Below are 13625 nucleotides of genomic sequence, written 5' to 3'. Positions count from 1 at the left end.
ACTGCTCTGTGTCCCTGGAGTAGCCTCTTTTCGTCATGGCCCTGGAGACTTGAGCGTACGTATTTGCGTTCCTTTTTTTGGAACGTAGTTCTGCCACAACAGACTCGTCTCCCCAACATGCGATGAGATCCAGTACCTCCCGTTCGGACCATGCTGGAGCTCGTCTGCGAATCCGGGACTGCGTGATCTCTTGTGATCACAATAGCAGATTTAAAGGTTGCCATCCTACAGCAAAAAAAACCCCTTCAGGACCAGATTTCAAAGAGAAACTGCTGAGCTTCAGTTCATTTGCAAATTTGACACCATCAGCTGAGGATTAAACACAGACTGTGAATGTCTTGCCAACTACAAAAGCAGTTTCCCCTCCCTTGGTGTTCATACCTCAATTGCTAGAAGAGGGCCTCATCCTCCCTGATTGAACTAACCTCGTTATCTCCAGACTGATTCTGGCCTGCATATTTATACCTGCCTCTGGAAATTTCCATTACATGTGTCTGACGAAGTGGGTATTCACCCATGAAAGCTCATGCTCCAATACGTCTGTTAGTCGATAAGGTGCCACAGGACTCTTTGCTGCTTTTACAGATCCAGACTAACACAGCTACCCCTCTGATACTTGTGATGGTGGACTCTGCATGGTTGCCTGTGATAGTGGACTGTGCTGACGGTCACCTGTGCTGATGGTGACCAAACAGGAAATGAAATTCAAAAGTTCCCGGAGCTTTTCCTGCCCACCTGGCTAGTTCATCGGAGTTGAGAGTGTTGTCCAGAGCGGTCACAAGGGGGCATCTTGGGATAGCTCCCGGAGGCCAATAACGTTGAATTGCATCCACAATACCTTTAACCTGGGATTGCAATCTCAATTTAAGCACAACTCCACTCGCTGAGGTGGAGTACAGAACTCGATTTAGAGAGCCCTTTAAATTGAAAAGGCTGGTTTGGTCATGTGGATGGAATCTTTTTTTTTTTCCTTCAAATTAACTCGGCTAATTCTGAAATAACAGACTAGTGTAGACCAGGCCTTAGTTTGTATCCACAAAAACAATGAGGAGTCCGGTGGCACCTTAAAGACTAACAGATTTATTGGAGCATAAGTTTTCGTGGGTAAGAAACCTGCTTCTGCATCTGAAGAAGTAGGTTTTTTACCATGAAAGCTTATGCTCCAATAAATCTGTTAGTCTTTAAGGTGCCACCGGACTCCTTGTTGTTTTTACAAAAGGCCTTGTCCACACATACAAGGTGTAGTGCTTTTACGATAGCAGTATATTCAAAGTGGTACAGCGCGCGCACACACACACACACACACACACACACACGTGTCCCTGTAGGCATAATTATTTTGTTACAAAAGTCCTTATTCTTATATAGGAAAGAAATACCAGTACAGTTATACCAGTATAAGGAAGCTATATACTGGTATAACTGTCTCCATTTTAGGAGATAACTATATTGGTAAGAAATCACGCCACCAACCGAAATAGGTGTAAAAGTACAATATGTGTGTGTAGACCAAGCTTACGGTCATGTCTACACTAGAAAACGTTTACAGAAACTGGTGAATCCTCCTAAAGTGCTTTTGCCACTATAGCTCAGACTAATTTCCTGCGTGAAAAAAGCTATCTCCAACCATATGACAGTTACCCAGGGTGTTCAATGAAATAATTACAAACTTTAAAACCATCACAACACAAAAAAATGAAAAACAAAGATTCACTCCTTCTAAATTCAGTGTAAGTTTTTGTTTTTTTTTAAGCCTGTAAAAAAACAATAAATAGAAATAACATGAGAAAAGGTATGAATCCATTGATCCATTTAGGCCATAAAGAACATTAACCTCATAACATTATTTTTTATTTCTGCCACTGACCCAGGCAACTAGGGCAACTACCCTTATAACTGAAATATTGAGATCGTCTCCACCAGAGAGCCTTGGCCGGTGAGCCTGTGAGTGGAGACACAGCGCACACCAACAGAAGGAGTTTTTCTGCAAGCATGTCTACCCCATCACCTCAGATAACACTAGCTACACTCTCAGAAGCACAGTTCTGTTGGGAGTGTGGTGCCATCTCATCTATGTTGGCTGGGTGTGTGTGATTTTTTTCCCTTCGCTCTTAGCCAATATAGCTATGCTGGCAAAACTTTGCAGTGTAGACTAAGGCATCAGGACTACACATCAAATATTTGGCGCAGCTTATGAAACTCTGCACTCAGCTTGATGGCTTTTCTCTGTTTGGTCCGTAACGTGATAGCTTTTGAATACCACATCTGATTAATTCGACAATTTCAGAGAATGTTCTAGGCCTTGATACATTTTGGTGAAAATCAGAAAAGTAGAAGGAGGAATATGGGGGACACAGGGAGCCCCTGGCATATGCTTAGCAGGCCCATTAACTTGAAAAAACTCTGAAATTGTCTATAGATCAAAGAACCAGTTAATGGCCACCATTAACCACTTCGGGCATAACAACACCCCCGTTAGCATGTCCCAATGGCAGGGCCGGCTCTAACATTTATGCCACCCCACGCAAACAAAAAGAGCGCAGCGCCGCCGAACCCCTCCCTGAGCGTTACACCACCCAAGTCCCCGCCCCCTCCCGAGCATCGCGTCGCGCCGCCCAAGTCCCCGCCCCCACCTGAGCGCCGTGCCGCTTAAGCCTCCCACCCTTCCCAAGCACTGCACCGCCTAAGTCCCCCGCCCCCGAGCATCGCGTCACACCGCCCAAGCCCCCCACCCCACCGAGCACCGCACCACGCCACCCAAGTCCCCGCCCCCAAGTGTCGCGTCGCGCCGCCCAAGTCCCCGCCCCCCCAAGTGTCACGTCGCGGCGCCCAAGTCCTGCCCCCTAGCTCCCAGCGCTGCCCGGCTGAACCAAAAAAACCAAAACCAAACCCCGAGCGCCGCCCTGTCCCAAGGTGCCGCCCCAAGCACATGCTTGGTAGGCTGCTGTCTGGAGCCGGCCCTGCCCAATGGAGTTTAAATATTAACACCCTGAATGACTTATCACCCCGACAAAGGAAAAGAAAGAATGGTAGGGCAGAATTGGAAGGCATGGAGGGCACACAGAGCCCTGGACATGCGGGGGACAATGGGGGATCCTGGTGTTGGGGAAGTAAACAAATAGAGGCCTGTGAGCAAGACTAGGCCCTTAAGCATAAGTGGAGTCAAGGCCCTGAAACAAGGCCCTGAAACATAAGTAGGGAAAAAAGCCTGTGTCAGCTAACGCTTATCAGCCTACACTTGGCGCGAAATGTATGCAGCTGTCTTCTCATGCCTGTAGCCAAAAGTATTTAGTATAATGGGTCAAAAGGGATATCTTATGTCTTCCTTACAATGATAAATGTATCCGCAACAGCTGTACCCTTATCATGATGAATGCATCCGTGACAGCTCTATGTATCTTGTTCCCTTTTGATTGATATATGTATTCTATGTACTCCATTATTCCCTATAGGTATAGTTACAGATTCCTAGCCAAATAACGTAAATACGATGTCAACAAAGTTGTTTGTTACGGGGTATAAAGGTAGGGCTGTCCGACCATGTAGGGTGTGTGTCTCTTTCTGGCACTAGCCGAGACGAGAACACCCGCTCAGCTGATCGATCAATAAAGACAATGGTACTCGTCTTCCTGGTCTTCCGTGCCTCCTTGGTGTAATTAGGTAAGCTCCAGGGAAAAACGAGCCCTTTTGGCTAACACTGGTATGGGGAACGGAGGCACACAGACCCCCTGGCATGTGGCAGAGGTGGAAGTGAGGTGGCACACTGGGCCCCTGATGTTGGGGAAGGTTTATAGGGAGTCCCTGAAATAGAGTGGGATGGGAGCGGGGCACAAAGGAAGCTTGGGGAAAGGAGTGGAGGTTGTGTGTGCAATGAGCTTGGCCAACAGAAGCAATGGAGTCTACGTTTGAGTGAATGAGTTAAAAGCCTATCTTGGGGATGGCCACTTAGTTCTCAGATCATAGAATCACAGAAATGTAGGGCTGGAAAGGACCTCCAGAGGTTATCTAATCCCATCTTTCGCAACCTTTTTTCATTTAAAGATACCTTTGGAAATTTCTAATGGAGGTGCAGACTTGATTGTCTCTATATATAGTTGATTTCTGTTTTCAGTCTAAGTCTTTCGCAGACCCCTTAGACAAAGTCTGTGGATCCCCAGGAGTCACAGACCACAAGTGGAGAACCACTGATCTTATCCATCCCCCATACTGAGGCAGGACCAAGTAAACTTAGACCGTCCCTGACCGGGGTTTGTGCAACCTGTTCTTTAAAACCTCCACTGATGGGGATTCCACAACTTCTGTAGGTAACCTGTTTTGGCCCTTAACTATCCTTATAACTGGAAAGTTTTTTCTAATATCATTAAGCCAATTGCTGCTTCTCCTGTTTTCAGTAAATATGGAGAACAATTGATCACCATCCTCTTTATAGGAGCCTTCAACATATTTGAAGACTATTATCAAGTCCACCCTCCGTTTCTTTTCTCAAGACTAAACATTCCAGATTTTTTAACCTTTCCTCATAGGTCAGGTTTTCTGAATCTCTTACCATTTTATTTACTTATTTTGCAGTCCTCTGGCCCCTCTCTGATTTGTCTTAAGTTTGGTACCTAAAACTGGACACTTTAAGAACGTGACAGCAAATGAAAAAAATGTAAAATATAACACTGTAGAAATGACACAGTTACAAGAGTCGCTAATAAGGTAAATCTTTAATCCACGTGAACAAAAAAAGATTTGTCTCTCTCCGTGCCAGTGTAGCTCCCCTCCACGCTAGCCAACCGCATGCTCTGCAAAGGAAAAGCTGGAAAGCTGTAGAGGCCCTCCGTATTGTTAGACAAAAGGGCCAAATATATGCTTAGGTTAACATGTGCTCGTATATTTATCATTTTCCCTGCCTGTTTTTCTAGTAGCTATCCATGTCTAAAGTTACATGGACACAGAATATGTATGATGTGTACCTATAAAGGGAATGAGTTAAACAGATGTGCCTGCCCATGGGAGAGGATGTGAAGAGAGGGGAACCATAATAGAAGGAATGCGGGGGAAAGGGGGGGGGAAGGCGAGTAGATGGCCCCTAGTTTCTACCAGACACAAACTTAAAGAATGCATAGGTTAGCAGAATTAAAGAACGCATAGGTCAGCAGAATTCGACACGCTACATTGTTTGGTCGTAGGTATAAAAGGACATGCTTTTTGCCTGTATGACGTGCTCCTTCTCAGGCACGAGCCGAGAAAGACACCCGCTCAGCTGACTGAATAAAGAATCTGGTAACCGTCCTCCTGTCCTTCCGTGCCTCCTTGGGGTAATTGGGAAAGCTCCAGGGAGAACGAGCCTATTTGGCTAACAAATGGCGACTCCGCCGGGACTTCTCTCCCTGTAGGGGGCGCTTGACCGGCGGCCGAGGACGACCCAGGAGAGTGGCCACCTCGGGCTGTGGTTTGCTCGAGCTCCAGGTCGCCTCAATCGGCCGGGACGGCTGCGCCCCCTCTATAGAGAACTCCACAGGCCACGGAAGCAGGGCGGACGAAGCAGAGGGGAGTCCAACGGCCGGACGCGGCCACTCCAGGCGGTAAGTGCGTTTGCCTGTCGGGTTTGATGTATGATGCCTAACAGGAGCGCCCCTGCAGTGTAAGTTGGACACGGGAACCCTCTAGGCAGCACGTGCATGGGATAGTGGACTGCAGTATGCTATGTGTTATGTCAAATGTGTAATGTTCCTTGTTAAGTAATTACTTGCCAATGACTAACTCCACCAGCCCGTGGGCTGTTCTGGACAATTACTGGGACTTAGAGCAACCCCAGGGGTTGATCCTGTTTTTAACGACAGTATTCTTGTTCTTTCTATTAATGTTATATTGGAGACCGAAGTTATAATCACTCGAGCAGACCGTTAGGAAACCTGTGTATGAAAGGAGTGAATGCTGCTGAGGTCTGGGACTTAAGCTGATCCTAGCCGCCCCAAGATTTCTGCGAAGGGAAACCTGATGACCGGAATATCTTGATCGCAAGGGGGGTCAGCCGAACCTCATGACCCAGTGGAAATCTGAATGAATGATACTCTTTCTTTTCTTTCCCTCTCCCCAATAGATTAGGTCAAAATATAATGGGGTCCTCTCAAAGCATCTTTCCTGGGACACCCCTAGGGTGTATGTTAAATAATTGGAAAGAGTTTAGACGCCAGGCTGATTATGGCATTGTATTATGTAAGGACAGTCTTATAAAGTTCTGTACTCTGGAATGGGCAACACTTGGGGTGGAATGGCCCGAGGGGGGAACACTTAAACCAGAAATCGTACAGGCTGTACATAGTACTGTGACCCGGAATGGCAATTGGGATCAGTATCCTTATATAGATATTTGGCAGGACCTCGTGGCCAACCCTCCCCCATGGTTACAAAAATGTAAAACACGGACTCTTAAAACTCTGATGGCCCGTGCCCCCGTTAAAAGGCCCGGTCCCCCTGTTAAGAAATCTTGCCCGCCAGTTATAATTCCTTCTGCCCCTGATCCCATGCCCCCTCCCCCTCTGTATCCTGGCCTCCCGGTCCTGGCAGCCCCGATAACTGGCCCCCCTCCCCCTGAGGGTAGTGCCTCAGCTGTAGAGACGAGGGATGGGCCAAGCAGCCCAGGCCCCTCCAACCAGGAGCCCCCTCCAATCTCCTTAAGCTCCCCGGTGTCTAGTCACACCCGGAGCCATGATAATCAGGTGACATTCCACCTCAGCCCCGCAATAGCCCCAGAAAGGAAGATTAGGAGATTGACATCTAATTCGGCACCTGGGGACACTCAACTGCCCCTTACTCGCTCCCCAGGCAGGGGTGAGGGTAACACGGCGTACGCAATGCCCTTAAGGGAGACTTTAACCCCAGGCGGTGAACTCACTATGCTTTATGTTCCCTTCACTAGCAGTGATTTATATAACTGGAAGCACCAGAATCCCCCGTTTTCAGAGGATCCCGCCCCGCTAACGACAATATTTGAAACCCTGATCTCGGCCCACAATCCTACCTGGGGCGATATGAGAGTCGCTTTAAATACCTTGCTCACTGCTGAGGAGAGGCGTTTGGTACTCTCGAAAGCCCGTGAGGGGCTTAGAGCCAGGGAAAAGAGCTCGGCTGAAATAGCCGCAATGCTCCCTGAGACTATGCCCGACTGGAAGTATGAAGACGATGGGAATCGAGGGAAGCATCGCGAATACGCCGCAGCTATAGTAGAGGGGATGAGGCGCTGTATTAGAAAAACACCAAATTGGGCTAAGCTGTATAATATTCGACAGGAAAAGAGTGAAAATCCAGCTGCCTTTTATGAGCGCCTGTGTAACACTTGTAAGAAGTACACAGACCTTGATCCAGAAGATGCCAATGGAAAGCGGGTATTGATTCCCCTCTTCATTGGACAATCTTATGAGGACATCAGGAAAAAGTTGCAAAAATTGGATGGGGCATCGGGCAAAAATATAGAGGAGCTTTTAGAGATTGCAATGAAAGTTTATGATCGCAGAGACGATGAGGAACGAAAGAAAGGGGCCCGCGTCTTGGCACTGGCCCTAAGGGAGGGAAATGAGGAGAAGGGGGGCAAGGCTAAAGGGCGATCAGGGCCACCGAATAAGAATAGGGGAAAGGGTCCCCGTTTAGGGCGAAATCAATGTGCTATCTGTAAGGAGGAGGGACACTGGAAAAACGAATGCCCCCGGCGACATGCCAAGGGAAAAGAGTACACGGATAGGGTTTTTCCCTCCCCCGTTTACTACAGCAGTACGGGACTTTCGGGGGAGGGATCTTCCCCATAGGGGGGCCGGGGGACCCAGCGGCCCCTCCTGGCAGCACAAGCTGCCAGCTTGGATCCCACGGTAAAAATTAAAGTGGGGGGGCCGCCCCATTGAAGCCCTAATCGATACTGGGGCTACCCTTAGTCTACTCCCCCTCAATAAGGCTCCCCGGGGTAGAGCTCAGGGACGTGCCATTGTTCAAGGGATTGAGGGACAGACTACAGCTTTGGAGAAAACTCTCCCTCTCCTAGTAAAAGTCGGGGACCAACAGATCTCTCACCAGTTTGTTTGCAGTCCCTCCTGTCCCATAGCACTGCTCGGACGAGACATCCTCACTAAATTACAGGCGGAAATCTCGTTCGAGGATGGGAAAATGGAAGTCAGGATCCCGAAACAACAAACCTCTAATTACCAGATGGCTCTCATAAGTGCTAGAAATCACTCCTCAGAATGTCAGGAGAGTGGCGAGAGCCAGCTGCCGGGGGTTAACTCTGAGGTTTGGGCGGAGGGGGGAGGGGCCGCCCGAGCTAAGAATGCTGTACCGGTACACATTTCCCTTAAGGAGGGAAGCAGCCCGGCCCGAATTCGACAGTACCCCCTTAAGTTAACCATTCGGATCGGGCTGAAACCTCTGATTCAAAAGTTCCTGCAGTGTGGGTGGCTAAGAGAAGGCACATCCCCGTACAATACTCCGATAATGGGAGTGCCTAAGCCTAATGGACAGTATCGATTGGTCCAGGACCTGAGACAGATTAACAAGCTAATAGAAGCCCCCTACCCAGTTGTTCCAAATCCCCATACGATTTTAGGCCAAGTACCTAAAAACCACGGCTGGTTCTCGGTCATAGATTTAAAAGACGCCTTCTTTTCCATTCCCCTTGATTTAGAATCTCAAAAGTTGTTTGCCTTTGAATGGGAGGATCCGGACACCCACTACAAGGCCCAATATCTCTGGACCGTTGTCCCACAGGGGCTTACCTGTGCGCCTGAGATTTTTGGCAGCCAGCTAAAAAGGGATCTGGCCCCATTTCTAGCTAACCACCCTGCATGTAACATAGTGCAGTATTGTGATGATCTACTCTTAAGTGCTGAGACAGGGGCAGCCTGCAAGGAGCACACTATAGAGCTCCTTAATTACCTTGGGGAACAAGGATATAAAGTTTCAAAGGAGAAAGCTCAATTAGTTAAGCAGCAGGTCACCTTCCTTGGGTACCACCTCTGCCAAGGGAGCCGTAGTTTGGGTAAAGAACGGATCCAGGTTATACTTGATAGCCCTCAGCCCCGGAATCCACGAGAATTGAGGGCATTTCTGGGACTGACTGGCTTTTGTCGGCTTTGGATCCCTGACTATGGGGGAAAAGCCAGACCACTATATGAGTCCCTGACTAAGGAAGGTTTGCTTCACTGGGTATGGACCAAGGAAATGGAAAAAGCATTTCGAGAGCTTAAAGAAGCCTTGGTTCAGCCTCCTACTCTAGCCCTCCCAGATTCCCGAAAGCCATTCACCCTATACGTACATGAAAGGGGAGGGGTGGCAGCTGGAGTCCTGTGCCAGAGGTCAGGACCAACCTGGCGACCCATTGGATACTATTCAAAAGTTTTGGACCCCGTCGCCAAGGGATGGCCTGCCTGTTTACGGGCCGTAGCAGCGACCGCCCTCCTCGTTCAGGAAGCCGAAAAATTAACCTTGGGTGGAGATACTGAAGTTGTGGTCCCCCACGGGGTGCCTCAGATACTGGGAACTGGTGCGGGGGAAAAGCATCTAAACCCCAGTCGACATACTAGATATGAAGTGGGGCTCCTGTTAGCTCCCAATCTGACCTTTAAGACAGTCAGTTCCCTTAACCCAGCCACCCTACTGCCCGATCCCCAGGCCTCCTCTGAGGCCGGTCCTATTCATGACTGTATTGAAGTATTACAACAAGAGACCAAACCCCGATCTGATCTTTCAGACCTGCCCTGGCCTAACCCCGATGTTGAGGGATATGTCGATGGGTCTAGCTATGTGGTAAATGGCAAGCGATTTACTGGGGCGGCGGTGGTGATTAAGGATAAAGGGATACACAAATTTAAACTCAGCCCCAACTTATCTGCTCAAGCAGCGGAACTAGTGGCTCTCATTGAGGCTCTCCGCTTGGGAGCCGGGAAAACCCTTAACTTGTATACTGACAGTCGGTATGCCTACATGGTAGTGCATGCACATGGGACTCTGTGGAGAGAAAGAGGGTTCATTACGGCCTCAGGCCAAAAGATTGCACATGGGAGCCTCATTAAAATGTTGCTCGAGGCCCTAATGCTCCCTCTCCGGGTTGCCGTGATACATGTGCGTGTCCATGGGAAAGCCCCAGAGGCCGAACAGCGGAGGTATAATCAGCTGGCTGACCAGGCCGCGAAGGAGGCCGCCCGAGATGGGGCCCTATGGCTTCTTATGGTTCAGGACACGGAGGCTAAAACCCCTCCTCCCCAATACACGGCCGAGGAAATAGGTCAAGCCCAGGCTGCGGGAGGCCGGCAGGTTTCCTCTGGATGGTGGAGACTGCCTGGGGGAGAGATTTTTGTCCCCAGGCCAGTACTCCAGGAAATCTTCCGGCTCTTACATAAAAAGGGACATTTGGGGTCTGGGGCAATGGTTGATTTGGCCGCCAGATCCCTTAAGGGGCTAGGTATGCACATGGAGGCCCAGAGAATTGTTAATAACTGTACCGTCTGCCAACAAACTAACCAGAAGGGATGTGGCCCTCCTGCCCCGATGGGAGGCCGACCATGGGCTATGTTCCCTTTTCAAAGGTGGCAGGTTGACTTCGCTGAAGTGCCCCCTTGCAGGGGCTATAAATACCTGCTTGTATTTGTTGATCAACTTACCGGATGGGTGGAATGTTACCCCACCCGGCATTGTCAGGCCCGGGCTGTCACCAAGGCCCTGGTACAAGAGATACTTCCTCGCTTCCATCTCCCCGAAGTAATTGAGTCTGATAGGGGAAGCCACTTTGTTTCACAAGTGGTCCAGCAGGTGTCCCAGGCTCTCGGCATACAGTGGAAACTGCATACACCCTGGAGGCCGCAGAGCTCGGGTCAAGTGGAAAGGATGAATAGAACTCTCAAAGATACCCTTACTAAAATATGCACAGAGTCTAACTTAAAGTGGCTCGACGCTTTGCCACTTGCCCTCACCCGCATTCGGAGGGCCCCGCGAAAGGGTCTTAAACTTTCACCCTTTGAGCTGGTCTTTGGGTTTCCTCCCCGAATACTTATCCCAGGGTTCCGGGAGGACGTAACCTGGGAAGTGGGAAATGACTTACTATGGAAACAGGTTTCCGGGTTGCAATCTGTTTTGTTACAGCTGCATCGATACGCGGCGCCTTTCCAGGCCCTTCCCTTGGACCAGACCGTGCATCCATTCCGGATCGGTGACCAGGTCCTTATCAAAAAGTGGAAACGCGACCCTCTCACGCCGAGGTGGGACGGTCCACACACTGTTTCGCTCATCAGCCAGGCCGCGGTTAAAATTCTCGGGAGCGACAAATGGACACACCACACACGGGTTAAGCGGTTCCTGAGTCCGGACCTGGAGACCGACTCAACAGACGAGGACACCAGCCCTCTGTCCGCCCCGGCTCCGGAGGCCCGGGGTGGCACGGGTGAAGACACCGTCTGGGAATATCAAGGACTTGACGGACTAAAAGGACTATTTAAGAAAAAACGATAATGAACTTATTACTGATACTATTGCTTATGTATTCACACTGTTACTCTGATTGGGAGAATAGGTTTGTACAACTAGGGGAGACAATAGCTAATTCCTTTAATCTTAGCAGCTGCTGGGTTTGTGGGGGTCCAAGGGATTGGAATGAGTGGCCTTGGGTAGCCCAGCCAGTGCAAGCTAAATGATGGATTAGTAATTTGAGTATAGTCCATGATGGAACGGGACATTGGACTGAGGATAGCAGTCCTTGGCGCCTCTATTCTTCTGGAGTAGGGATCCTTTGTCTCAATCGGACGCGACAAGAGGGGGTGCATGTGGGAGAAAGCCGATGTGACTGGACCCTATCCCTAGGATATGACTGCTACGATCACCCTAGTTGCCATACGTACGATTGTTCTAAATATCAAGGACGATGGAATCACACCCACGTGAAACTCACTAATCATAGCTGGGTACAGTGTTCTTTCCAACATCATCGCAGCGAGGGTTGTAAGGCAGTAGCAGGGGATCATTTCTTTGATTCCCTCTTTATAAGCTGCCAGCGCGATAATACTGTCAGTAAGGACCATGTGGTACGCTGGTATCAGTGGGCATGGCAGCACCTTAACGGAACTCGGGTAACCCATTTTAACCATTTCTGGTCTACGACCAATAGCCCTAAATTTGGCTGTAATTGTGCTTGGAGGGAAGGGGCTGGGGCGTGGAAATGTGACTATTGTAATCCAGACGGCACGTCCATCGTCCTAGGGGGTCCCCTAGAAATGGGTAACTCTTTATACTATGAAGAGCCGGGCCCCGAAGACGACCCCGAAACCTGGGAGGGCCCCTTTGCAAAAGGAAAATGGGCCCTAAAAGGCCATTACTGGATATGTGGGCAATACGCTTATCGAAGATTGCCTCCAAATTGGTCAGGAATATGTTATGTCGGGTACATTAGGCCCTTGTTCTTTCTACTACCCCAGGTGCAGGGAGGCAAATTGGGAATTAAGGTATATGATGATCTGATTAGGGAAAGGCGGTCTGTGGATTCTTCATTGACCTCTGGAAGCTCCCAAACGTGGGGAGCTCAGGAATGGCCCCCTGAGAGAATTATAAAACATTATGGACCAGCTACATGGAATCCAAATGAGTGGATCGCAGGGGCAAGGGAGCCCATTTACAACTTAAATCGGATAATTAGGCTGCAAGCCATTCTGGAAATAATAACTAATCAGACGGCTGAGGCTCTTGATCTCTTAGCCGATCAGTCCACTCAGATGAGAAATGTGATCTATCAGCACCATCTAGCTCTTGATTATTTGTTGGCAGAGGAAGGGGGAATCTGTGCAAAGTTAAACGAGTCTAATTGCTGCTTACAAATAGATGATAATGGAAAAGCAGTAAAGCAAATAACAAAGGAATTGAGGAAGTTAGCCCACGTCCCGGTCCAAACCTGGGGTGGGTGGAATACGGATTGGTTTACGTCCTGGTTGCCGCAACTAGGATGGCTGCGAGAAGGTTTTCTTCTCTTTGTGCTTTTTATTACAACCCTATTAACCCTAGCTTGCTTCGCTCCCTGTGTAGTTACCTTGGTCCGACGAGTGGTAAATCGAATGATACATCAACAAATGGTGGCTATGTATCAGCCAATAAAGGCTGAGGATTGGGGACCATAAGGCTCTCAAATTGCTTTTTAGGGGGGAATTGTTAGACAAAAGGGCCAAATATATGCTTAGGTTAACATGTGCTCGTATATTTATCATTTTCCCTGCCTGTTTTTCTAGTAGCTATCCATGTCTAAAGTTACATGGACACAGAATATGTATGATGTGTACCTATAAAGGGAATGAGTTAAACAGATGTGCCTGCCCATGGGAGAGGATGTGAAGAGAGGGGAACCATAATAGAAGGAATGCGGGGGAAAGGGGGGGGGAAGGCGAGTAGATGGCCCCTAATTTCTACCAGACACAAACTTAAAGAATGCATAGGTTAGCAGAATTAAAGAACGCATAGGTCAGCAGAATTCGACACGCTACATTGTTTGGTCGTAGGTATAAAAGGACATGCTTTTTGCCTGTATGACGTGCTCCTTCTCAGGCACGAGCCGAGAAAGACACCCGCTCAGCTGACTGAATAAAGAATCTGGTAACCGTCCTCCTGTCCTTCCGTGCCTC

At 48.9% G+C, this 13625-nt stretch overlaps 1 protein-coding gene across 1 annotated transcript in view; it reads left to right on the top strand.

The window, feature by feature from the left end:
• The window catches only part of LOC123368302 (zinc finger protein 436-like), a 31926-nt gene that overhangs the window by 8147 nt on the left and 10154 nt on the right, over positions 1 to 13625 (top strand). The gene's annotated exons all lie outside the window — the stretch shown is intronic.

Source organism: Mauremys mutica, chromosome 4, assembly GCF_020497125.1.
Source record: "Mauremys mutica isolate MM-2020 ecotype Southern chromosome 4, ASM2049712v1, whole genome shotgun sequence".
NCBI classification, from domain to species: Eukaryota; Metazoa; Chordata; order Testudines; family Geoemydidae; genus Mauremys; species Mauremys mutica.
Note: the sequence above shows the minus strand (reverse complement) of the source record. Positions and strands in the feature narration are given on the sequence as shown.